General features: G+C 38.2%; 2 protein-coding genes and 1 long non-coding RNA gene across 6 annotated transcripts in view; 1 reads left to right on the top strand and 2 right to left on the bottom strand.

Moving 5' to 3' along the window:
- Positions 1-11421, bottom strand: part of LOC148955021 (uncharacterized) — a 34382-nt gene extending 22961 nt beyond the window's left edge. The window contains exon 1 of the long non-coding RNA XR_016142818.1: positions 11290-11421. This is a non-coding gene — a long non-coding RNA (uncharacterized LOC148955021). The remainder of the gene's footprint in view (positions 1-11289) is intronic.
- Positions 1-27597, bottom strand: part of Liprin-beta (liprin-beta 1) — a 622086-nt gene that overhangs the window by 306149 nt on the left and 288340 nt on the right. The window lies entirely within an intron of this gene.
- LOC148955022 (uncharacterized) overlaps positions 10310-27597 on the top strand; it is a 28498-nt gene continuing 11210 nt past the window's right edge. Inside the window, exon 1 of one of the 4 annotated variants that reach the window (XM_089099744.1) lies at positions 10310-10393. The gene's annotated coding sequence lies outside the window, so the exon portion shown is untranslated. Of the gene's footprint in view, positions 10394-10446; positions 10466-11866; positions 11968-13072; positions 13156-27597 lie in introns of those variants that run through there. The other 3 variants (XM_089099766.1, XM_089099752.1, XM_089099760.1) reach the window with 3 other exon arrangements.

A 27597-nucleotide genomic window follows, 5' to 3' on the forward strand; every position in this document is an offset into this window, starting at 1 on the left:
TGTAAGTTTTTATGTGCATGTATGGGGACCGGGGGAGGACCTTTGGAGCCCAGGGAGGGCGTTTGGGGATCCGGGGCCCTTGAGGATCGGGTGGTCTTTTGGGGGCCCAGTGGACCTTTGGGGACCGGGAGAGGACCTTTGGGGGGCCCGGGGGCCCTTGGGGGCCGGTTGCCCCTTTGGGAGCCCGGGGGACCTTTGAGGACCAGAGGAGGGCCTTTGGGGGTCTGAGGAGGGCGTTTGGGGGATAACAGTTCGAAATGGTAACTTTTGAGTGTACTGTTAGCAGCGCATTCCTGTAACACATCTCTTTGGCACATCCCCGTAGCACATTCCTGTAGTACTTTCCTGTGATGCATTCCTGCGGGACATCCCTGCGGCGCATTCCTTTGGCACGTCCCTGCGGCGCATCCCTGTGGCGCATCCCTGCGGTGCATCCCCCGACCAGCGGCGCATCCCCTTACGGCGCATCCCCATGCGGCGCATTCCTGGCCCGCGGTGCTTCTCGGGCCCGGGGGACCTTTTAGGACCGGGGGGAGGGCCTCTGGGGTCCGGGGTGCCCTTTGGTGGTCCGGGGGCCCTTTGAGGACCAGAGGAGGGCCTTTGAGGGTCTGAGGAGGGCGTTTGGGGGGCTGGGGCTCTTTGGGAGCTTGGGGGAACCTTTGAGTACCGGGGGCTTCTTTCGGGGTTGGGGTGGAGATCGGAACCCTTTGGGGTTGGGATATAGGACCTCACAACACTGTTCAAATGGACCTTGTGTATTATAACGACCACAGAGTTTCACCCTCAAATTCTTTTCTAGAACCTTTCCTAAAATCTTCTTTCAAAATGTCTCTAACTGTTTCGCCGAAATAGTTCCATAGCCTGTCTAAAACGGTTTCGCCCAAATAATCCCTAAACGTAATTTCAGCGTGTTCCTTTTGTTTTTGGCATTTCTGCGCTAATGCATTTGAAATTAATAAGAAACCTGATTCTCGCGCTAAAATAATTCATCGCTAAGATGTTTCTTGGAGAATTGTTTCCATGACCTTTGGTTATTAATATCCTTTGGAGTTCTACCAAAAGAGTTGTTTCCGAGGCAAAGACATTAATGACTTGGATCTATTCCTGGAGAATCGTTTCTCGACGAAAATTTTTAAAGTCTGACAGATGATGTCATTGGTTGATTGATCTGTCAAGAAAGGGGAATTAATTTGTTGTTTCTAAGGGGAATTATTGATTCACGATAGGTGAATTGAGGTCGACAGCACAGGTGTTCCAAGGTCGATGTTGTTGTTGTTGTAAGTGCACGCTCTCAGCGAATTTCAAGGTCGTTGTTGTTGTTGTGAAATTTAGGTCATTGACCCCATTAACCACGTGTTCTCCCTGGGGACTCTATGCCCATATTTGGTGTGCAAAAAAGTTATAGGTGGCAGCAGGGGTGAATCGTCGGAGTCAATAAGGCCCTTCTACTGACCCGCTATACGCTACCCCCCCCCCCAGTTGTGCAAATCTATATCCCAAATTTATTTCTAAAGTTATGAAAAAACTAACGAAAAAAAACGGTTTCTTCTCGAGTTTTACCCAGCGTAGACTTGAATGAGTGGCGCATAATACACAAGTACCAAAATTCCTTCCTCCTATGGAAATTAAAAAACAAAACGCAAATAAAACTATCAAATTTGGAAAGCCTCATTTTCCAAGGGGGGGAGGGTATTTACAGTGGGGGGGATATTTTCTTCGGGAGGAATTTTTCGAGGGGGGGTATTTTCAGGGGGGGGTGGATTTTCCGCAAGGGGATGTTTTCCTGGGTTTATTTTCCGGGGGGTATTTTCCTCGGGGGGGGGGGTATTTCCCGCGGGGGAATATTTTCCGGGGGTCAATTTGCGGGGGGGATTTTCCACGGGGTATTTTTTTGGGGGGGGGGGGGTAAACGCCTAGAACCCTAGAGGACAATTGAACAAACAAGACCATCAAACGTGACAAGACCAATCCGAGCGGCTAAGGTAAAAGGTATTAAAAAACGTTCTGCCGAGAACCTCGCAAACTGTTATCTTATGGTTCGTTTACACTTTGCGGAAATTCATGCGGATTTAGCAATCCGTGCGGAAATTCCGTCTGTTCTCGTGCTAGAAAAAATCTCTAGCTTTCCGCAACGTTTTGGTCAAATCAGGACGGAATCTTGGCAAGATTTTTAAATAATTAAAATCATGAGTCTGGATTATCAAAAACTACACGATCTTGTAACTTTGGTTCAAGGCTACACCCGGTTTCTATGATCCTGCGCACCCAGGCTATAAGAAAACTAAGAAAAACGGTGTCATTTGGCTCTATTGCTCAACAGATTTCAGAAGAGGGTAAGAACAAAGGTCGGACTCGGACTATCGGACTGTCGTGTCGGACTTCGGAATTTTGTCAGATTTTCAGTAAAAAAAGGATATTTTTCAGATTTGTGTATTTTTCCAGATTACTGGAGTCTCCAACTCCAATAAAAAAGGATTTTTAAACTAGTAAAATTAGAAGGCCAATTCTGCTAGGGATTTTCAGAAAGTCATTAGCTTTAGAAAATTTGTTCATGCTGTGCTTCAATCTGCTCTGATATTTCAGTTAATTTCAAGATCTGAGGAAAGTTAAGGTGAGACTTTTTTCCAATGCCAATATAAGATTAGAAAGTCTATTGCCAACATAGTAGCTTACAGGAGAGCTAGGCCACCATGGGTTAATGACACCATGTGCTTCACAGATTCAGAATGTTTTAAAATCTCAAAATAGCCTTCTCAAAAGAGGAATGCAAGTTGGATCTGGGTCTATGTATTTAGATCGGTAAAAGACTGGTAATTCTGGCCCTCTTCTTGAAGTCAAGTTTAATTCTAACAGAGAAATTACCCAGAATTTGTCCAGAACTGATCTGCAAAGCACACTTGAACCATCATAGCTGTCCTGAGCAGCACTATGGCCACTCAGGACAGAATAAATGGAATCTGCACAAAGCAGGATAGCCTACATGTACCCTGCATGGGCTGCATGTGTCTGGAACCTAGGTATGGAAGGGGAAAAAAAGTTTCTCTGAGCAGTAGGCTATAGCTAACCAGTCAGGCACTCTACTATTTTGCGATCATCACCCAGCCCAGGCAACTTCCTCTAATGAGAGAATCTGTCTCTTGTCAGTAATGCCCAAAGTGAAATTATTCCCAAGCACAGCTAACTTCCACGTAGGAGAAAAATTGGTAGATCTTCTCCTGAGTGGAAATTAGCTCTCTCAGGACTGTATCTCGTTTTGGGCATTCACTATCACTAAGTAGTAGCATATCCACTTATGAGGCAAAGTTGGCTCTATTGCGCAATAGTCTCAAAAGAGTAGAGTTCCTGACTGGCTATAACTAGGGTATCCTACAAGGAAGGTTTAAAAAGTCAAGAGGGTTTAAATTTCCTTTAAGGCTACTCTGACTATCATACAGTAGATTTACACAGGCTTTTTCAGGTTGGTGTAGCCTGTGTCATAGATTAGTTTTGTTTTAATATATCAAAAAGTGTCATAGGCTATATAATTCACATTCGTTTTTTTTACTATTGAGATAATGAAATCTATAATTGTTTAGTCAAACTGTATTGAAAACAGCAAACTTGTCATGTATAAGATAAATTCAATATTATCTACAAAACTACTCAATGTGCTTCAAAGTTTCATCTTTTGTTAAAATCTCTGTTGATATGTAATTCTTATTTAAGAGGACCAGCTTTCAATAGTGACGATACAGTGAATTTCTTACTTTTTGAAGATAAGCATACTTTATAGATCCTGTGCTCTAATACACTTATTACATTTTACTTATCAAGTCTGTTTGCAGGAAGTACCATCATGTCAGACGGCTTGTCATCTTCCGAAACTGACATTGAATATCTTAGTGGGGAAGAAAGGCAGAAAAGAAAGGGAGAAGAAAAAAGATCCTTCCCAAGAAAGAAGGCTCAGAGGAAAAAAGTCAAATTCAGACACAGCTGGCTGAACGTCCCTGGATTTAAACGGTGACTTACAAAGGACAAGTCTTCTGATGAAAAGGCTTTCTGTTCGCACTGCAGTCAGTCCTTGTGTTGTGGTAAATCTGAACTCCAAAAACATGCAAAGAGTGCAAAGCACAGTGAAAGTGCAATAAAATTAGAGGCTTCAAGAAAGCTCACTACAAGGATTGATCATATCCTTACCACAGACAAAAACAAAGAAGAAAGCCTAAAGGCCAAGTTGGCTGCTTTCATTGTCAAAAGCAATCTGCCTTCATCTTGTATAGAAACTCTTGTACTTTTTCAGAAAAGTTTGCCACACAAAGCTGCTGTTGAAAAAATTAGTCTGGGCAAGCAAAATGTGGCAAATGTGATCAGACAGGCATTAGGACTCCACTACATTGAAGTTATGTGTTATCAGTTGAGTTTCACACCTTTTTCTAGCAGTTTTGATGAAACAACTGATGTGGCAGTAAAAAAACAACTTGCTATTGCAGTTTTGTTCTGAAATAAGGATTTTGAAGTAGAAGTCGACCTTCTAGATATGGTTGAGTGTTCTGACGGGAAGGTGGAAACTATTTTCATTCTGCTATGCAAAGTTCTTGAAGATAAAAAGATACCTACAGAGAACTGGGTTGGGTTCTGTGCAGACACTTGCAATACTATGTTTGGGTGTGAGAACTATGTTGTCAGCAGAATCAAAGAAAAATTCCCATCTGTGATGTGTGTCAAGTGTACCAGCCATTCCATTCATTTGGTGGCTTCTTATGCTTGCAAACAATTGCCAACCCAACTGGAAGATCTATGTTGGACTGTATACAATCACTTCAAAATGAGTGCCAAAAGGCGCTCTGAGTTTGAACTACATCACCTATTTACTGACACCCCAGTCCTGAATGTGCTTGCCCCAGGTCAGACATGTTGGCTATCACTTTGGATGTGTGTTCAGCGACTATTGCAGAATTGGGATGCACTTTGTAGCTACTTTCAGTTAGTAGTAGCTGAAGATCCCATTCACGCAAACGACAGGGCATGGCAAGCCCTAAAGAATTCACTGCTTTTGATTCAGCTTGAGTTCCAGCTCTATGTACTGGAGCTGTTTACAGATTTCAATCTTCTTTTCCAAAGTGAAAAACCGTTGTTCCACAAAATAAAATTAGAGGTGGAGATACTCTTGAGAAAACTGGCCAGGAATTTCATGAAGACCAGCTAAGTCAGATTAACCTTGCCTTGGAATCTTGACCCCAACAACACAAGTGAATACCTTGCAGTGGAAGATGTGTACTTGGGAGTTGCAGCTCACGAGTCTCTTCAGACCTTGCAATCAGACCCGAGTACAAAAGCAGATGAGCGTGAAGTGAAAGTCATCTATGAATGTGCTTGGAAGTTGTATGTAGAGGTGGTGAAGCAAATCCAGCAGCGATTTTCATTTGAAGATGAACTGTTTACATTGTGCAAAATACTTGACCCTGTGAAAGCTTTGGATATTGGTGCTATCACTCTTCTCCAAAAGATCCTTCAGCAGTATAAGGCACCATCATGGGATGCACAGAAAATTATAGAAGAATAGCGGAGTCTACTGATTTTTGATCTTCCAGATGTGACAGACGTCTGTGATTTCTGGCTCCATGTGGCTTCTTTGAAAACGCCAAATGGTACACAGAGATTCCCAAACATAGTTGGGATTGTGCAGTATCTTTTGACCTTGCCGTTTTCGAACGCAGTTGTAGAGCAGTTCTTTTCTACGTTGAAAGACGTGAAAACAGATCTTAGGAATTCGCTCAAAAGTGCGACCCTTACCTCTATCATGCAGGCCAAGTCTGGCATGAAAAGAAAGAAACATGTATCCCGCAACTTAGATGTCGATACTCCCCTCTTAAAACGACTCAAGTGTGTTAGAGCAAACACGACGGCAGACGAGTGCATTCAGTCGAGTGGAACTGCAGCTTTAGTTTGAGTTAGGTGCAGATGAACGACGTAAGCGGGTAAGGAGCATAAGTGAATTTTTAAGCTGCAAGTATTTCTCCTAAAAGAAAGCAAAAATCGAAAAACCTGTTTTGCATTACTTTACCACTGTTTCGGATGTCTCGTACACAGCGAAAATCGCCGGGCTGATCTTGCAAGCAGAAAAGAGATATATTTTCTTATGCTTCTACAATCAGGCTTAGATCACTCGTTTGGGCATAGTCCTATGGACTTGTATGGACTATGGACTAGTTCATAGTCCTATGGAATCTACAAGGCAGCAGCTACAGCGTTTTTTGTTTTGGTTTTTTTCTTTTGAATATGCAAAACTATGGGCAAAGACTGCCATACTTATTTACATTAATAGTCTGATTTTTGATACCAGTTTTCCAATAAATGAATACTCATAAGTAGCTAAGCATATTTGAAATCGTTACTGCGTTTGTCACCTTCGTAGAGAGCCTGTACTGGACCATTAGGCCCATAAGGTATAACACTGTCTAAAACGTGGTCAAGATCACCACACAGCAGCCCAAGAAGAAGTAGAAGATGCTCTTTGCCATTTGATCCGATGGAAAAAAAAGGCAAAGCAGAAGGTAAAATAGTATGGAAAACAAAATAAACAGGCTTTTTTCACGCTCAGAAGAGGGATTTTAGTTTACAGTTTCAGCTTTTCATCTTCTTCTTCTTCTTCTATTTGACAGCAGGCGAGCTTTTCAGTGTTACTATTTAGCCCTTTTCCTTTTGCTTCACTCTGGGGGCTACAGAGCTACTGGCTTGATTGCCTCATATTTATTAAATATATTCAGATATCTTTCAGCAGATCTTTCGACTCTAGGAGTTCAAATATAAGATGATAGATGTAGATTTCTATGCTCTGTGTGCAGGTATAGTTGACTAGGCTCTTGGCTGATAGTGGGATTTTGTGGTGTTTGAAGTATTTTAACAGTTTACAAAGCAAGGTATGTTGTGCAGACGTCAGCATATTACATTCAAATAGGCAATGGTCAATTGTTTCATTATTCATGTTACAATGCCTGCAAAGAGGGGACAGGGGAATTGAACCACTTGAATTAGAAAGCTTATATGAGAATGCAAGGAAATTTAGTCCATTTGTTCCAGAACGAATTCTATGATAAATTTTAGAAAGATACTTATTGGGAAAGGGGGAAAGGATAGGATTAATCTTATTAAAATTAATATCTGATAGCCTCCATCGGTAAATATCTCTAATTGGGATTGGTCTCCCACTTGGCTGGTCAATATTTATAGCATTTTTTGCTATTTCATCAACCTGATGATTACCACTTATTCCAGAGTGGCTAGGAATGTACTGAAAGTAAGTTTTTATGCCGCTTGAAGCAAGATTATCAATAATACTGAGACAATGATAAGTGTCAATGTCCAACTTATATTGAGGAGCTGAGGCCAGCAAATCAAGGCTTGATAAAGAGTCGGAATAGATGATAATATTAATTGAATTTGCAATCAAAGGTTGGTTTTGCTTAAGGTGTTCTAATGCCATCATTATGGCATTTAACTCAGCCGACATTATAGATAAATTATTAAATAATGTCTCTCCCATTGTAATTTTCAGGTGAGGAAGGAAAACACCACTTGTAACCTTCTCATCCATTTTTGACCCATCACCAAATATTTGGAAGTGATTTTTATGGGTAATTGAATTAAGTTCTGCAAATTTTTTCTGGACAAAAGCAATGGGGGTTAAATCTTTAGTCCGTTTTGAAAATTCAGTATTTATTATGGGAAATGACCAATTCCATGGAGGGGATTGGGGGAAAGTAGGTGCAATAGACTTTGCTGGTACAGGGAACTTCTTTTGAATATTGGCATACTCATCTGCAATACCTCTATACATGGCTGGATTTCTTAACCAATTATGTAATGTGTGTGAGCTATTTGATTCAATTTTTGTAAGATGTTTTATCAAGAGAAAGCTACGTCTCTCCCTTATTGTTGTTAATCCACTCCCCATAAGCAGAAACTTGGTGCTTGTGGGTTTCCTAAGACCAAATATGAGACGTATTATATCATTTTGTGTTGTTTCAATTTTTTGCATCTGGGTCTTTGCACATGCACCATAGACAATGAGCCCATAGTCAATATGGGGTCTTATATGTGATTTATAAAACTGGAGTAAGGTTTTCTCCTTACAACCCCAGGGTGTGGAAAGAAGTCTTTTTAGTATATTTGCTTTTCTATAACATTTTTTTATTGTGTTTGAAATGTGGAGGTGGAAATTAAGTTTTTGGTCAAGCATGAGACCTAGGTAATTAATATTATTATCTTCTGGAATAGTTGTTTTATTTAGAGTTAGTTTTGCATTAACATGGTTTGCTTCTGGTGAAATTGGATTATTTTTGACTTGATGGGTGCAATAGGTAAATCTGAATGTTGAGAGAATTTTTCAAACTGGAAAAGTGACTTCTGCAGATTTGACTGTGCTGTCTGAAAGGTGTTGCCAGATGACCATGGCACCAGATCATCAGCATATTGTAGATTCGTGTGGGGTAGGTTCATGTCCCAGAGATATAGGGCAAAAAGGAGGCAACTGAGGACTGCTCCCTGAGGTAGGCCTTTGGATATTGTCTTTTGGGGTGAAGAGGCTGAACCAACACAAACAATGAAACTTCGCACTTCTATGAAGGATTTAATAAAGGATACTAGCTTAGGAGGTACTCCAAGGTTTGCAAGTTTATTTAAAAGGATTTGGTGGTTCACATTGTCATAAGCTCCTTCAAAATCTAAGAAAGCTGCCACTAGGATATTATTTTTTGAGAAAGATTCATTTATTGCATTTGTTAGCAAAATGAAAGCATCTGTTGAGGAGTGGTATTTCCTGAATCCAGTTTGAGTGTGTGGGATCATGTTATTTTTCTCAACAAACCAGAGGAGTCTGTGATAAATCATTTTCTCCATTATTTTCCCCATCACAGGTGTAATCATTATGGGCCTATAAGACTCAGGGTTATCTTTTGGTTTATTTTTCTTTAGGATTGGTAGGAGGGACGAACATTTCCATATATTGGGGAACCTAGAAGATGCCCAAGCGTGATTATAACAATTTAGCAGCTCTTGTTTGTATGAAGGTGTGAGATTCTTTATCCATGTAGGGTGTATATTGTCATAGCTGCTGCTAGTTTTGGACCTAATATGAGGTATTGCATTATTCAATTCCTGGATTGAAAATGGATTAGTTATGTACTCGGATCCTGGGCGTTGTTGGCAACTTGGGTTCATAGGAATTGTGGACAGTTTGCTTTGATTATTTGATGTTAGCTTATTAACAAAAAGAGTTGCAAATAGGTTAGCCTTTTTAATATCATTGTCATAATGGGTATTATTATGTATAAGCTCATACAGGAGTGGGTTGGGAGAAGTCTTTTTCCCACATATGTGGCTTATGACTTTATGTATAATTGGCTCATTTGTTTCTCTGGAGAGATTATTTGCAAAATTATTCCAGTATTTATATTTGGCATCTATTATAGTCCTTTTTAGATTGGATTCTGCTTGTAATTTTTTTAAACATGTAGTAGGTGATGTTTTTTTTATGAATTCTGTCCTAGCTGCCTTTTTTATCCTCCATTTATTTAGGCCCTCATTTGTCCACCATGCTTTAGGAATTTGTTTAGGGAATGTTTTCTTAGGTGTTGTCCTGGGCATAGCATGATTAGCTGTATTTATTAGTAAAGATGTCAACGCTTCAGCATGTGTGTCAACTGTTGTGTTAGAAATGCATGAACTTTGGGTGAAACTTGTAATTTGATCATTTAGCTTATTTTGGAAAATAGACCAATTTGCTTTAGTGTTGATATATTTGGATGTATGAGATAAAGTTTCAGCAGGTTCATTTAGGGAGCAAACTCCCTTTTCGTCGAAATTCTGAATTCGGTGCAACTTCTTTTTCTTCTTGAAGTGGTTGACGGCGTTTTGAAAACATAGTGTCTTGGCTAATGGTCCATGGCGTCTGAACCGCAAATATCTGCGCCGTCAGCGCAAGGAATTTCTAGCGCGGCTGCGTGCTAAAAGAAGGGCCAAAAGGATGAAAGCAGTATCGGATTGGGGAACTGAAAGGCGACTCACTGCATCCTTTTCAGCCTAACACAACAGCAAGCTGAAATCGCCAAAATCATTTTGGCGTTTGAGAAACCATTTTGAGCTGTTCTGAAGGTCTATAAATAGTGTAGAAAATGAAAAGCTTCATTCTTGAAGTCGGACTTCCGTCAGATTTTTCGGTTCGATTCGGACATTTGTCGGATTTTGGACCACCACGGTGCCGGAAAAATAGTCAGATTTTCTGTGGTCGGGTGTCGGAATTTTCAGGATTTTCAAAAGGACGGAACAGAAATCTAGTAGGAACAAAGTGGAAGCACTGAAACGAACCATTAATTTTAAGAAGAGGAAATAAAATTCAAATTCTGGCTTAGTGGTGGTACTGGTGGTACGCCAATTGTATTTTCTTTTGTTGATCCTCTGTTAATTATTACGAAGATTTATTGGATTAGTTAGTCAAGTTTTAGATATCAGAACTTTGATTAGGCAAGGTTTACAACAGATTGCAGAGTGTCATTCAGAATTTAAGCTAGGCCTACCATCAGATGGCTAATAAAAAATAGCATAGGCTAGTTTAGGCTTATAGCCTAGATACAGAGAAAAATCCGAAGGAAAATGTTATGAATGGACAAATCTCTTAGCCGACTAAAGGCATAATAGGTTTATAATAGCTTTTGCTATTTTTGGGCTAGTCTGGGCTAGTGATTACGCTAGGCTAGGCCTACCATCAGATGGCTAATTGAAAATAGCATTTTTTAGGCTTATAGCATAGATACAGAGAAAAATCCTAAGCAAAATGTTATAAATGGACAAATTTCATAGCCAACTAAATGGCTAATTTGAATGACAGTGAATTTATATAATGTTTAATTTAAGCTAGGCCTACCATCAGATGGCGGTCGACCCAGATGGCTAATAGAAAATAGCATAGTTTAGGCTTATAGCCTAGATACAGAGAAAAATCCTAAGCAAAATGTTATAAATGGACAAATTTCTTAGCCAACTAAAGGGCTAATTTGAATGACAGTGAATTTATATAATGTTTAAATTAGGCTAGTCAACCAGTTGGCTATGAGATCTTACTTTAACATACATTTCTGCCTGACTTAGTCAGCTATCACTAGAGCTCTATATGCACTATGGAATCATGGTAAATTTTTACCAAATCATATTATTGAGTAACAACTAAAGTGAATATACCATTTGATGCCTTTTTTGGTATTTATTTAGCCTTGGCCCCCTCATAAGGAGACATGTTAAGAAAACAATTCAAACTTTAAAATATGTATAATGATCCTAGTTCTTATATTATCCAAGGGGAGAACCTTTATCATCAAGTCTTTCCTCTAAAAATCCTCAAAAGTGAAAAAGTTTCATAATATCACCACCTTCTTAATTCAATGCTTAAGTCTTTTGAAATTGCCGCTGTAAACTGCTGCCAAATAAGTTGTTTTATAGATAGTGTTTAGCAGGTGTTTAACAGGTGTGTCAAAAAACGTGTTTAAAGAAAAAGTAGTGGTATATTGAGATTATAGAAAGTTGTTTTTCATTTTCATAATGAAAATGAAAAACTTTTTTTTCATGAAAAACTACTTTTTCATTTCTTTTCATAACCTAACCTAACCTTTGTATTTACGCCACTGCTATTCACCCTTCGCCACTGCTATTCGCCTTTCGCCACTGCTATTAATATTGTGTATTTATGCCACTGCTATTCGCCCTTCACCACTGCTATTTAAAAAAAAATAAAAAGACCAGCATGAATGCTATCTATAAAAGAACTTATTATGCGGCAATTTAAAGCGGCAATTTTAAAAGACTTAAGTATTGAATTGAAAACGTGGTGATATTTGGAAACTTTTTCTCTTTTGAAGATTTTCAGTGGAAAGACTTGATGATAAAGGTTCTCCCCTTGGATAATATAAGAACTAGGATCATTATACATATTTTAAAGTAAGAATTGTTTTCTTAACATGTCTCCTTATGAGGGGGCTAAGGCTAAATAATTACCCCTTTTTTTTATGCTGATTACAAATAGGCTATAATAATATTTTTGTTGGAAATGAATTTTAGCCCCCCCCCCTAACCTAACTCCCACCCTCAAATGTGCAAATATATATCCTGAATTGACACATATAAGGGGGGGGGAGGCTAAAATTCATTTCCAACAAAAATGATTATTATATTTGTAATCAGCATAAAAAAAGGCAGGTAAATATTTACCAAATCATATTAGGCTATTGATTTAGGAATAAAGTGAATAGGCCTACACCATTCAATGCCTTTTTTTATGCTGATTACAAATATAATAATCATTTCTATTGGAAATGAATTTCAGCCCCCCCTAACCTAACCCCCACCCCCATATGTGCAAATATATATCCTGACTTGACCTATATAGGGGGGGGCTAAAATTCATTTCTGATAGAAATATATTTATATTCATAATCAGCATAAAAAAAGGCATTGAATGGTATATTCACTTTAGTTGTTACTCAATAATATGATTTGGTAAATATTTACCAAAAGGCATCAAATAGTATATTCACTTTATTTGTAAGTCAATAATATGATTTGGTAAAAATTTACCAAATCAACTAATTAGTTGATTTTTAGGATCCTAGTTATGTATAAACTCAAGTTTAGAATAGCCAACCACTTGGCTATCAATAGGCCTAGAGTTCTGTATAGGCCTTTGCTGAGTAATTAGCTAACTAGTTGGCTATCAAGATCCCATGTAATATATACATTGAAGCATTAATTAGTCAGCTGTCAGTAGAGTTCTATATACACTGAGGAATTAACTAACTAGTTGGCTTTCAAGTTCTCAGTTATAGGCCTTTGTGCTGAAGTTAAAAATAGCCAACCAGTCAGCTCTAAATGAAGCTCTATATACAATTTATAAGCAAGATGATGCAATCCCTTACCTGTTCCTGGTCATGTCCAGCCTGCAAAGTTAATCCTCCTCCTCTCCCCTCTATTGAGCAAGCTAGGCCTATGATAAATAAGCTAGCATCTGTTATGGATAATTCATTGAAATCTTTCAGGGAAGATCTTAAGAAGGAATTTGCCACCACTAGTCAGTTGACTCAAACACTTTCCCAACTGAGAACAGACATTAAAAGTGGCATTTCTGCCCAGGTTAGTTATATTGCAAACAGAGTATCCCATATTGAAAATTCTCAACAATCAGTTTGGTCTGTTTCAACTGTTCAGGACCTAGTGGTTTCTAAAGTGTCTTCTAAGTTGTCTCAACTTCCAGTAGCCCAATTAACCAAAATCAATGTTTGTCAGATAGCAGTTCAGAGTACCAGCATTTTGAATGATGTCTTAACATTGTTGCTTATGGTATCCCCATCCAGGCTGATGATGCAGCTTTCCTGTACAATTATCTATTGCACAATTATGGAGTTGACATTGCCCCTCCCCCCCCCCCAGCTGAAGTAAAAAGACTTTCTAATAGCCATCAATCATCTGGTAGCCCCCCCTTCTCTTCTCTGTACCATCAAATGAATTTAGAAGGCAAATAATATGGAAATCCTTTGAAACGAAAGCATCAATCTGTTTCTATGGTGATACTCCTAAGGAAGATAGCATAAAACACAAAACTCTGGTTGAGGAGCTGAACTGCAGAATAGCAAGGGGAGGGGCAGATTTGATAATTTGTAATGGTGCCATCATCCAAAAAAACTTGCCTGGGGATGGCCTTTGGGGGTCTGGGTGGGCCTTTGGGGGCGCCGGTGGCCCTTTGGGAGTTTGGGGGGCTTTGAGGACCGGGGGCTTCCTTTGGGGTTGGGGTAGGAGGATTGGAACCCTTTGGGGTTGGGTTAGAGGACCTCACAACACTGTTCAAATGAAACTTGTGTATTATAACGACCACACTCAAATTCTCTTCTAAAATCTCTTCAAAAATCTTCTTATAAAATGTCTCTATCTGTTTCGCCGAAATAGTTCCGTAACCTGTCTAAAACGGTTTCGCCCAAATAATCCCTAAACGTAAATTCAGCGTGTTCCTTTGTTATTGGCATCTCTGCGCTAACGCATTTCAAATTAATATGAAACCTTTTCGCGCGCTAAAACAAAATATCGCTAAGATGTTTCTTGCCTAATTGTTTCCATGGCCTTTTGTTATTAATATCCTTTGGAGTTCGACCAGTAGAACTGTTCCCGAGGCAAAGACATTAATGATTTGGATCTATTCCTGGAGAAATGTTTCTAGGCGAAAATTTTTAAAGTCTGACAGATGATGTCATTGATTGATTGATCTGTCAAGAAAGGGGAAATTAATTTGTTGTTTCTAAGGGGAATTATTGATTCACGATAGGTGAATTGAGGTCGACAGCACAGGTGTTCTGACTCGTGACAGCACCACGTGGTTTATGGTTTTATCAGTGAGAAAGTTGCTGTTTTTTCGAATTCTCACTGACAAAAACCATAAAAACATACAAAAATGTGAGAAAGTTCCTGTTTTTCAAATTCTCACTGACAAAAACCATAAAAACAGACATAAATGTGAGAAAATTCCTGTTTTTTCAAATTCTCACTGACAAAAACCATAAAACATCCATGAAAAACATCAAATAAATCGACCATGGAAAAAGAGGTCATTGACCCCATTAACCACGTGTTCTCCCTAATGACTCTATGCCCATATATGGTGTGCTGTCAGTATTCTATGCCCATATTTGGTGTGCTGTCACGAGTAACACCCCCTCCTCTACTGAAGGACGTATCATCAAAATATAATGAATGGCTGACGGTTTTCAATTGAAAATTTCAGGGGATTTTAGGGTGAAGAGCTATCTGAGAGTAACCAACCGCCCTTGCCCTTTTCAGATGCTCCCTCCCCTCATTACTGATCAAAGTTTGTTCAAAATGGTCGAAAGGTCTAACTAAGCCTCCGAGGATGCATCGCCCCCCACAGTCCCCAGGGTAAGGAGTTTAAATTAAGCTATTTGCCCTTTCTTACATGCAGGATTCATCATTAGGAAAAAGGAGGAATTTGTTGGTTCTAGATGTGTTTGGAAAGGCTAAGGAAAGGCTATCAAGGTGAAACTTAAAGGAATGTTGAGGGTCATGTTAAACTAAATCTAAAGATACTATGTGCATCCTGAGTATCAAAAATGTGTGTCTGCAATATCACAAGAACAGTTTAGGGTGTTAAGTTTAAACTTTCAGGGCATGTTGAGGAACAGGTTAAAAAGGGGTATGGGCGTCCCCCCCCCCCTGGGCCCCTACAGGAAAGTACCCAACCCCGCCGTGGAATATCCCTCCTCCCCCGTATTCCCCCTGGATATTCCGGATATACATTAGAAGGATGAACATGAAAGTTTTACTCATCTTTTTAAGTCAGAGGCAATGCTATACCGTTACCTACAGTAAAGAGCTATAAGGGTTCAATGTGTTAATATTTATTTATTCATTTTTTTTTTTACTAGAGGTGCTTAATATGAAAAGGGTGGTGGTATAAACTTCGGAAGGGGCTCATTTGATTGCAAATTAAAAGTTGTAGCGTCCTTTTTAAGAGTCAAAAATCATCGGAGGAAAAAAAGTCTCCCACCACACTGTTTATTTTTCCTGAAACGCATCCGATCAAAATTTTGAGATGGCTATTGGGTTCAAAATAGTTCAAAGGTAAAACAACCATGCCTCTGAATTTGACAACCCCCTTCCAGACGTCGGGAAAAGGGCTGTAAGCTAGGCAAGTTGCCAATTGTTAAGATGTAAGGTTCTTATGGGAAGGGTGGTTGAATAAACTTTGGAGGATGTTCACTCAATTGGAAATCAAAAGTTCCAGTGCCCTTTTTAAGATTTAGTCTGCTTTTCAGCCACTTGCTATTGAATGAGTTGTTACCAACTACAGTGTCTAAATTTTTTTATTTTTATTTTAGTACAACGGCCCTTGTGTTTCAGCAATCGTTTTCAAAGAATTGTGACACAAAGTCCAACTTTAACATAAAGCTTTAGGATTTGAGGAGGGGGTAGCCCAAATCATATACAGAATAATTCCTGTTTGTTTTTAAGTTATAATGTTACTGCTTACTTAGTTGAAAAAATTTGTTTTTTAAATTTAATTTCTGATCGTTTTTCAAATCATGCCCAGGCTTAACCAAGAGCATATTTTGAACTATTACACGCACCCAAACGTCCTTTGACTCTTTAAAAGGCAAAGCTTTTTTTCTTATGAGCATTCCAATTAAAAATTATAACTATCCAAAATTTTGAACTATCCTTTCTCCCTGGGTTAGTCCTAGTCAAACAGTTCGTGGTAACGAACTGTCAGTAAGGAGTGACCCGGCTCAATGGTAACTGAAACTCTAGAAAACGGGTTTTTGATACCAATAGATATATCAAAAGAATCATATTTCAATGCTGATTTCAAATATATAACTTTCATCAAGTTTAGTGCTACCCATCGAAAGTTACGCGCCTAAGAAAATTTGTCTGATTTTAAAAAAAAGGGGGAAAGACACCCTAACAGTTACAGAAAATTAATGAAAATCACACCATAAGATTCAGAGTATCAGAGAAACCTACTGTCGAGATATTAAGCTCATATCTACAAAAATATGTACTTTTACATTTTTGCAAGAAGAAAGATCACGGATGCGTGTTTATTTGTTTTTTTTTTTTCCCAGGGGTAATCGTATCGACCCAGTGGTCCTAGAATATCGTGGGAGGGCTCATTGGAACTGAAATTGAAAGTTCTACTGCCCTTTTTAAGTGACCACAAAAAATGGAGGGCAACTAGGCCCCCTCCCACGCTTATTTTTTTCCCAAAGTCACCCGATCAAAATTTTGAGATAGCAATTTTGTTCAGCATGGTCGAAAATACGATAAATATGTCTTTTAGGATGACTTAATCCCCCGAAGTTCCCAGAGGGAGGGCTAAATGTTATGAACTTTACCAATTTTTAAATTTTAGTTTGGTTTTTGGGTATTTATCCCTAATTTTGATGGTGTTTTTTTGTGGGTTAGGGGTAGGTAAGGCTGGGTCAGTGGTTTATGTTGGAGGATCTGTTCATGAAGGAAGTTTTCATGGGGGAAGGGAAATTGCCATGAAGGGGGCGCCGGACTTGCCAGCATTATTTATTGGTTATTGGGAAGTATACAACCATTTTCAGGAAGGATTTTTTCTGGAGGGGGGGCTAGAGGAGGGGTTACTCTGGATAATATGTCCGTGGAGGATGTTTCTTTGGGGTAAGGGACATTTCTATGAAGGGGGTGCCGGATTTCCAAGCATTATTTAAAAAACGATCAGAAATTAAATAAAAAAAAAAACAAGTTTTTTCAACTGAAATGTAAGAAGGAATATTAGAACTTAAAACGAACAGAAATTATAACGTATGTGAGGGGGTTCTCCCCCAAGTCAATTCCTCGCTCTCTACGCTACAGTTTTTTTTTTAGTGCTTTCAAAATAGATATCTATTCTACTTAAAAGGCCTTTGTGATTCTGGGTTTTGTGAATCAAATTTTTTTTAATTTTTAACTTAAAGAGCGTGTTATTGACTAAGGGGAGAACCCCCTCATATAAGTAATAACATATACGTAATAAAAAAAAACAATGAAAAAACAAGCGATACGGCTCAATAGTAATCAAAACTTTTAAAAACGGAATTTTGATGTCAATAAATGTATCAAAAGAATGTGTTTATCATGCTGATTCTAAATATATAAATTTTAATAAGTTTAGTATTACTCATCAAAGGCTACGAGCCTGAGAAAATTTACTCGATTTTATAAAGAGGGGGGAACATCCCCTACAAGTGAAAGAATTTTAATGAAAATCACACCGTCAGATTCAGCGTATCAGAAAACCCTATTACATAGGTTTCAATCTCATATCTGCAAAAATCTGCAACTTTGTATTTTTTGCCAGAAGAAAAATATACGAATATAGAAGTTAGTTACGTAAGTTAATTTGTAAAGACATCCATTTAGCAAAATAAAAGTAAAATTTTTATAAAAATAAAAGCTGCATTAACTAAAAAACCATCATAAATTAAATAAAAAAAAAAAACTTTTTTAAACTGAAAGTAAGGAGCGACATTAAAACTTAAAACGAACATAAATTATTCCGTATATGAAAGGGGCTGTCCCCTCCTAAACGCCTCGCTCTTTACGCTAAAGTTTGACTCTGTCTCACGACTTTATTATTTAAAACAATAAAAAAATTTAGCGTAAAAAGCGTGGCATTGAGGAGGGGACAGCCCCTTTCATATACGGAATAATTACATTTCAACTGAAATGTAAGAAGGAATATTAGAACTTAAAACGAACAGAAATTATAACGTATGTGAGGGGGTTCTCCCCCAAGTCAATACCTCGCTCTTTACGTTACAGTTTTTTTTAGTGCTTTCAAAAGAGCTATCTATTCTAATTAAACGGCCTTTGTGATTCAGGGGTTTGGGGCTGTCCCCACCGCAACGCCGCGCACGGTAAGCTAAAGTTTGTCTCCGTATCACCACTTTATTTTAAAAAAAAATAAAAAAATTACGCTTAACGAGCAAAGCGTTGCGGAGGGGACAGCCCCTTTCATATACGGAATAATTACATTTCAACTGAAATGTAAGAAGGAATATTAGAACTTAAAACGAACAGAAATTATAACGTATGTGAGGGGGGTCTCCCCCAAGTCAATACCTCGCTCTTTACGCTACAGTTTTTTTTAGTGCTTTCAAAAGAGCTATCTATTCTAATTAAACGGCTTTTGTGATTCAAGGGTTTGTGAATCAAATTTTTTTTAACTTTTAACGTAAACAGTGTGGTATTGACTAAGGGGAGAACCCCCTCATATACGTAATAACATATACGTAATAAAATAAAACTATAAAAAAACAAGCGATACGGCTCAATAGTAATCGAAACTTTTAAGAACGGAATTTTGATGTCAATAAATGTATCAAAAGAATGGGCTTATAAAGTTGATTCTAAATATATAAATTTTATTAAGTTTAGTATTACTCATCAAAGGCTACAAGCCTGAGAAAATTTACTTGATTTTGTAAAGAGGGGGAAACATCCCCTACAAGTGAAAGAATTTTAATGAAAATCACACCGTCAGATTCAGCGTATCAGAAAACCCTATTACATAGGTTTCAAGCTCATATCTGCAAAAATCTGCAACTTTGTATTTTTTGCCAGAAGAAAAATATACGAATATAGAAGTTAGTTACGTAAGTTAATTTGTAAAGACATCCATTTAGCAAAAGAAAAGTAAAATTTTTATGCAAATAAAAGCTGCATTAACTAAAAAACGATCAGAAATTAAATAAAAAAAACAAGTTTTTTAAACTGAAAGTAAGGAGCGACATTAAAACTTAAAACGAACATAAATTATCCCTTATCTGAATGGGGCTGTCCCCGCAACACCACCACACTCTTTACGATAAAGTTTTAATCATTAAAAAAAATCTATTTTTAAAAAAAATAAAGAAAATTTGCTTAAAGCGCCAGGCGTTGAGGAGGGGACAGCCCCTTTCATATACGGAATAATTTCTGTTCGTTTTAAGTTTTAATGTCACTCCTTACTTTCAGTTTAAAAAACTTGTTTTTTTTATTTCACGACTAAGGGTCGCAACTCCTTCCACTATCTTTGTAAAGGGGTGTAACTACCGGGTGAATTTTACTGGGAACGAAGAACCATGGAAAGTGAAATATCTGTTAAAAACAGTTTAAAGTATTTTAAATGAAATATTTGAAAAATAGTTTAGAAAATGGAACAAGGGAAATTCCATTAGTTCCATCTAGTAAATTGGTTGGTAGCTACCCGCTTTTTAAGTTTTTTGCTCGAGAATTTAAATATTGTTATTGTAAGTAAAATTTTGGGCAGAATCAAAGTCAAAATTTTCAATGAACAATAGTTTTGTTGAATAAGTTCTAAATAACTTTATTAAAGAAATTTGGGTAACTTTAAACCCCAAAATGAACATAATTTATTCCGTATAGGAGGGGGACTGCCCCCTCCTCATCCCCACCTCCACCTCATGGTCTTCTAGTCCTCTTTTTATAAGTCGAAAGTGATTGGAGACCAGCCAGCCCTGCCCTAGAACTGTTTTTGATATCTAGTCCTTTAGTCACCCCTTAGGGCATCTAATCGACATTTTGAGGCACCTACGATTTCTCTGTGGCTGCTCAATTTTGCGTACGGGGAAGTTTTCTAAAGTATCTAAAGTTCTAAGTAATCAGTTCTACCCCTACCTCGTCCCCAGCCTCCCGCTCGTGGTCATAAAAACTTCAGAGGATGCTCATTCGATCAGAAATTGAGAGGTCTAGTCCTTTTTTTTATAAGTCGAAAGGATTGGAGACCAACCAGCCCTTGTCCTAAAACTGTTTTTGATATCTGGCCCTTTAGTCACCTCTTAGGAATTCTTATATTTCTTTTTAGGTTCCTTTTTTGTTATTTCTGTTTTGCTTCTAAATTGTGTGTTGTTGAAGGTTTTTTCATGGGGTGGGGGACTTCTCCGGGGGCACTTTTTCTCGGGGTGAACGTGCCGTGAGGAGAGAGGGGCCACGGGGGGAATTGGCCAGGGGGATAACACCAGCTCCCACGGCAAAGACGCTAAAATACGGTATAAATGGATTACTTATAAGAAGAGACACTCCGCGTGATTACTTTGATAAGCTGGAATCTGCTCATCGCAAGGCCTTCTCCTTTGAGGAGTTGCAACCTTGAGCTATACTGGTTACGATATTTGAAAAGACGGTATCTTGAACATCATTAGTCATTTCTGTAGCATCTGTTACCTTTTCAACCTCTAAGGCTAAAATTTGAGGAGCGTCAAAGGATATTTTCCACAAATCCATGCACCATCCTCCCTCCGACGAACTGTCACTGCCGTTGTCTAAGTCGACAACGCAAACACGTAGAAAGGCGGTACGGTTGGAATGCGTACAAAAGGAAACAACAAGCAGTGAGTACTTGAACAGCTTCGCAAGACGTTGCACTACCATTAGAAATGGTTTTCCAGGGGATATTACCCCTAAAAGCTTGTCTGTTGATTTCTTTATATAGACGTTCATCAGAAACAACTTTGGTAGATGTTTGAGTGCCGTATCATGCCCTTAGTTTTTAGCGGCCTCGCACCATGAATTTTGGCATAATACAACACAAGTTTTACAGGAGAGCTATTAAATTCAAAACATTTTTCAGTTTTTATTTAATATTATTATTAATATAACATATTAAAAGGAAAAAAAACATAAGCAAGTAATATACGGCAAACGCAATTGATTTCGGAAGCTGCAACTCTCTACTACTTCGGTGGACGAGGAAAGATAACAAGACATTTTGGAAGAAAGAAAAACTTTCAAGTATCTTTGGAGCCAAATAAGAGGAATCAAATCGAGAGGTGGAAGGAATCGAGAGGAGGAAGGAATCGAGAAGAGGAAGGAATCTAGAGGAGGACGGACTCGAGAGGAGGAAGGACACAAGGTGATGACGGACTCGAGATGAGGACGGTCTAGATATGAGTCAGGACTAAAGAAGAGGAATGACTCGAGATGTGGAATTACTCGAGTGGATAAAGGAAACGAGAAGAGTAATGAGTAGAGTTGAGGAATGACTCGAGAGGTGTAAATAAACAAGATGAGGAATGAAACGAGTAGAGGAACGATTCTAGATGTGTAAGGATTCTAGAGTTGTAAGGAATCGAGGACGGTCACGAGTGGAGGAACGTATCGAGATGACGACTGTATCTAGAAGACGCATGAATCTAGAGGAGGAAGTAATCGAGAGGAGGAAAGTATCTAGATGAGGTATGAAACGAGAAGTGGAATTCCGCTAGAGGAGGAAGGAATCGAGAGGAGGAAGGAATCGAGACGAGGAATGAATCGAGAGGAGGAAGGAATCGAGAAGAGGAAGGAATCGAGAGGAGGAATGACTCGAGAGGGGGAATGAATCGAGATTAGGAATTAATCGAGAAGAGGAAGGAATCGAGAGGAGGAAGGAATCGAGAGGAGAAGGAATCGAACTAATCGATAGAAAACGCTATGGGATGTGAATTCTAGCTTTCAGAAAAATGTCACGTAATGCCTTTTGAATTACCACGTCCCAAATATTACGAGACAAACTATATGGAAAGTGCTGCGCCAGACTACCTTAGACAGCTCTCTGTTGCGAGAAGACGTTAGTAGTAGCAGTACCCCCCTCTTGAACATGATTCGTTTCAACATACATAGGATCTCAAAACCACGATTCAAATTAGACCTTTTGTACCTTTCTAAGACCACGCAATGCATCACTTTTATCGTCCCTTATAGAAAACAACATTGTTAGAATAATTATTTCATAATTACATTTGAAAGAAAATATTGAAAGGTCAAAAAAGGAGAATTGTAAAGCATTAGATTCGTTAGTATTTGCCCTTGATAATAACATTAATATCCTATTTTACCCTGTACATCCGTAGTGCCATGGCTTTTATTGATTCGCAATAGGCCTTTTCTTCTATGTCAATTGTTGCAAATTACGGTAGCTATGGAAAACGAATAGTTAATTAACATGAACTGGTCACTGGCAATTCGCAGAAACGTAGTAATTAGGCGGCAAATTTAAAATGGGAACTTTTAGTTTAAACGAAGGTTTAAAACTTCAAAACAACGAAAAGTAAAACACAAAATTAGCCCGAACTTGCTTCTTAAATGAAAAAAGCAGCAAGTTTTGTTTTTATTCTTCGAGTTTTTTTTATTTATCGCTCAAAATCTATCATTAATTTTTTTCGACGGAGGTAAGAGTTAATGAAAACTTTATCGAAAAGTTTTAGTAGCAATAATATTCTGCTAACTTGCCGAGACACAATTGTTAGCAAAGTTACTCGGGTGTTTTTTCACAGTTGAAACAAGTTTGGAAGAATAGGAGAATAAGCCGGCAAACCAAGATTAGAATGTTGGAAGTCATGGTAATGACAGCGGTCAACATGGGCGTCATTCGCTATGGGCAGGGGTGGGGCAACTGCCCCTCCCAGACCTCGGTTTGCCCCCCTCTCCCCCCCCGGGTGGCCCCCGCGGACAGTTTGGTTCTTCCCAAAGCTTGCCAAAACTAAGATAAACCTACTTAATTCAAGCATCAACAGAAACAAATCAGTATTTTTTAGTACATAGGCCTATTTACCTTTATAGTAATACATAGTATCTTTATGGTACCAAATGACTTATTTTTAAGTTTTTACTGTCATTTTCACTTGGTTTGGGAAAATTTACACCAACTTTGCCCCCCCCCCCCCCCAGGATTTCGACGAAATTACAACACTGGCGGTCAAGTGGGTTCTGGAACGTGAGTATTTCGGAAAACGGGGGAAGATTTGCTAGACGTTTTCCATGAGGATGGTCTATGGATTGTTTGGGGTACCCGATTGACTGACCGTATTTCAAACAATAAGCTGTACGAAAAAACTGGTTCTAAATCCCGTTTTCTAGGGCTATAATAAGAGAGAGGTTGAGATAGATAGGACACGTTTTTGAGGATGAAGGATGGCTGATTGGCCCTCGTTCTAGGGCCAGACAAAAAGTAGGTGGGCCCCGAATGCGGTGAGAAGACGTCGTAAGAAAGGATTCAAATAAAGTTGGAAATTTTTGGGACGATGAATACAGGGAAGTTTTAAATAGATTAGGATGGATGAGGTTCGTAGGCAGTTTTGTCGTCCTCAGGAGGCTTGGTGCTGCAGCGAGTTGCTAGTAGTAGTAGTTAAAACCAATGATTTTTTTAGAATGAGCGAAACAGGCCTTTTATCCTTAGAAAATTTTTTACTTTTTTTTAACTGTGACACATATTTTAATAAAATTTATTTTTTTAGGGTAATTCCGATCTTTAAAAAAATACATGAGTCAAACAAGCACACGTAAAACATATAAAAGAAACGTAAAATTACGATCTTCTTTGTGGTATATCACCCCCCCCCCTCCAGGTTCAGATTCTGATTACGATGCGAAGAGTAGGCTATCAATAATCGAAATTTACATGTCGTCCATCCTTTTGTCTGTCCCGTAAATTGAAACCCATATAAGGGCTTCAAATGGGAGTAGGTGTATAGGGGAGGTACTTTCCCCTAGATATATTGGCCCTAATTAAATTTTGAAAAATACTTTTCTTGGTATTTTCAATTATAAAATTCTTTTTTGGTATTATCGTTGAAAAATAAAAAATAAATACACCATTGATTTTTAGAAATATTGCTCTCCCCCCTATATTTTATGAACTAACGCCACTAGCACCACACCAACATCTTATCGGTGACACCATTTCAAAGGACGGCAGTTTGTTGGAGCCTATTTAAGCCTATTAAATTGTGAACAATTGCTCTCCGGACAAACTTTTTTTGACATGTCAGAGAAATTCGTAGAAAACGTAAATCAGTATGTTTTAGAAAAATTAAATCAGCTCACATAACAGGTCCCGAAAATCAAAAATATTCATGAAAGTTTCCCCAGAAACCAATTGTTTTTCAGACATAGTCTTTAATATTCACGAGTTGCTTATTTCTAAAATATACAAAAGGCGAAAAGGAAGAATAGTGGGGCATTACCTGGAATACGAAAATTTACAGAGACTGACAATTTTTACAATATTCAGTAAAATATGATGTTTTTGAGTCCATATCGTCCATGTTCTTATTAAATACCCCCCTTTACCCCCCCCCCCTCACATGAGACATTTTGTGTGTTTTCGTCACCTGACCCTTAAAGTAATTCTTTAGCCGTCCCAAAACAATATGTTTTATTAAATTATTATTCTTCATTCAGTATTCAGCGACACACACTCAAAATATCTTGCGAAAAAATTACTTCCGACCGCAACTTATACGCCATCTATTCTATCTATACATCGGGGCACTAGGAAAACACAATTTTTAACTTTATTTCTCCCATTCATTCATATTTGAGTGGACTGACAACCGTGCTACTTGATTGATGGTACAAGAATAGGTCAAAAAGCGTTATGTTACACGGCATATATTTTCTAAGGCCAACTGAATTTCGTTTGGAGTTTTTGGACCTTAATTAAAAACTAGTTGTTTCTGCAAGGGGCCTTTTTTTCAATATCATAAAGTAATATAGGTCTAAAAAATTTAAGTAAAAAACGATCAAAAGTGCTGTAATAGCATATGAAGTATTTCTGAAAACACCTGGAGATTTCTAACTATACTCAGCATCAAATAAAATTTGAGAAAAAAAATTGAATGAACCACTGTAGCGTGTAAAGTACAAGCGTATAAGTCTACTTATGAAAAATTAATTTAAAAAACTTTTTTCACAAAACAAGTTTTTCAAAGAAGAGTAAAGAACTACATTAAACAAGAAATTAGCAAAAATAAAATCAAATAATCTACCAAGCGTGAAACTACCATAAATCAGCATCGATAAATAAATGGAACCCAAAACGAACAGAAATTACAATAATTAACCGAGTCAAACTCAAAACGAGCGAAAATTAACATAAGTTGGGCGCAAAACCCCAATGTCTTCCCAAGGCCAGAACAAAATTTGCACTTTACTGAAAAATATATAAATGTTTTTACTTTTATAACTTTAATAAATCAAATAATATTAACATTTTGATTACTAAATATCAGTATATGTGTATTAAACTGACAATGTTAATTCATTTGTAATTTTTCAGTAAAGTGCAAATTTTGTTCTGGCCTTGGGAAGGCATAATTTACTTCCCCATAATTTGCTGAATGCTCAATTACCCAACCGATGTGGAAATTCAACAGGCGTTATGTTTTGCCGAGAGCTCAATTCCCAACTGAGGGGGAAATTCAAAATGTGTTATGTTTTGCTAAGTACTCAATTGCCCAACTGAGAGGCAGAAATTCAAAAGGAGTTATGTTTTGTTGAGAGCTCAATTGTCCAACTGAGAGGCGGAAACTCAAAAGGCGTATGTTCTGCTGAGTGCTCAATTGCCCACCTGAGGGGTGGGAACTCAAAAGGCGTTTTGTTTTGCTGAGAGCTCAATTGCCCAAGTGAGAGGCAGAACTTCAAAAGGCGTTATGTTTTGCTGAGTGTTCAATTACCCAACCGAGGTGGAAATTCAAAGGGCGGTATGTTATGCTGAGTGCTCAATTACCCAACCGAGGTGGAAATTCAAAAGGAGTTATGTTTTGTTGAGAGCTCAAGTCCACAATTAGCGGAAATTAAAAAGTAGTTATGTTTTGATCTGTGCTCTATTGCCCAACTGAGAGGCGAAACTTCAAAAGGCGTTATGTTTTGCTGAGTGCTCAATTGCCCAACTGAGAGGCGGAAACTCAAAAGGTGTTATATTTTCCTGAGTACTCACTTACCCAACTGAGGCAGAAATTCAAAAGGCGGTATGTTATGCTGAGAGCTCAATTGCCCAACTGAGAGGCGGAAACTCAAAAGACGTTATGTTTTGCTAAGTACTCAATTGCCCAACTGAGGTGGAACTTGACAAGGCGTTAAGTTTTGCGGAGTGCTCAATTGCCCAACTGAGAGGCAGAAACTCAAAAGGGGTTTTTTTTTCTGAGGGCTCAATTACCCAACTGAAGCGGAAATTCAAAGGCGTTATGTTTTGCTGAGAGCTCCATTGCCCAACTGAGAGACGGTAACTCAAAAGGCGTTATGTTTTGCTGAGTGCTCAGTTGCCCAACTGAGAGGCGGAAACTCAAAAGGCGTTATGTTTTTCTGAGTGCTCAATAACCCAACTAAGAGGCGGAAACTCAAAAGGCGTTATGTTTTGCTGAGTGCTCAATTGCCCAACTGAGAGGCGTAAATTCAAAAGGCGGTATGTTTTTCTGAGTGCTCGATAACCCAACTGAGTCGGAATTTTAAAAAGCGCTATGTTTTGCTGAGAGCTCAATTGCCCAGCTGAGAGACGGAAACTCAAAATGCGTTATGTTTTTCTGAGTGCTCAATAACCCAACTGAGAGGCGGAAACTCAAAAGGCGTTATGTTTTGCTGAGTGCTCAATTGCCCAACTGAAAGGCGGAAATTAAAATGGCGCTATGTTTATCTGCATTAGTTCCAAAGAAGGGCAAAAAAAAAATTAAAAATAAGTTTTAAGTTTTATAGTTTTAATTAATATCCAAGGTCTTAGTAAAATAAAAAGCTTTGTTTACTAGGCACCCAAGATGTGATATACAATTGAAATTAAGAGCTCAATTTACCAATTATTTTTATCAGTGGCGAGCAATGAAATAATGAAAAATAATTATGCAGCATTACTTATATACAGCATTTTTGAAAATATTCAGAAATTTCTAACTAAATTGGGAAACACAGGATTGAGGGAATCAAAGTCAGCCAGTTATTGGAGCGTACAAAGTATAAGAGGGAACTATAAATGTGCGTATTTATGAAAAATATCACATAAGAACTTTTGAATTACTCCATTGCTGACCCTGTGCCCTTAATTCTGTTCAGTAAAGTGAACACTCAACTGTAACTGGGCTTTAAAATTCAAAAGGCGTTATAATTCGCAGCTTTAACTTCAAAAAGGAGTAGAAAACCTGAAAAATGTGTTTCAGCTGAAACCAATAAATGATGTAGGTCTAAAGAAATACAAAATAATTAAAAAGTTGCGTGAGGAAATATTAAGTATTTTTTAAAATACCAAGAAGTTCTAAC

This window comes from Artemia sp. Qi Xiang Cuo, chromosome 2 (genome assembly GCF_049724085.1).
Source record: "Artemia sp. Qi Xiang Cuo chromosome 2, ASM4972408v1, whole genome shotgun sequence".
In the NCBI taxonomy this organism is placed as follows: Eukaryota; Metazoa; Arthropoda; class Branchiopoda; order Anostraca; family Artemiidae; genus Artemia; species Artemia sp. Qi Xiang Cuo.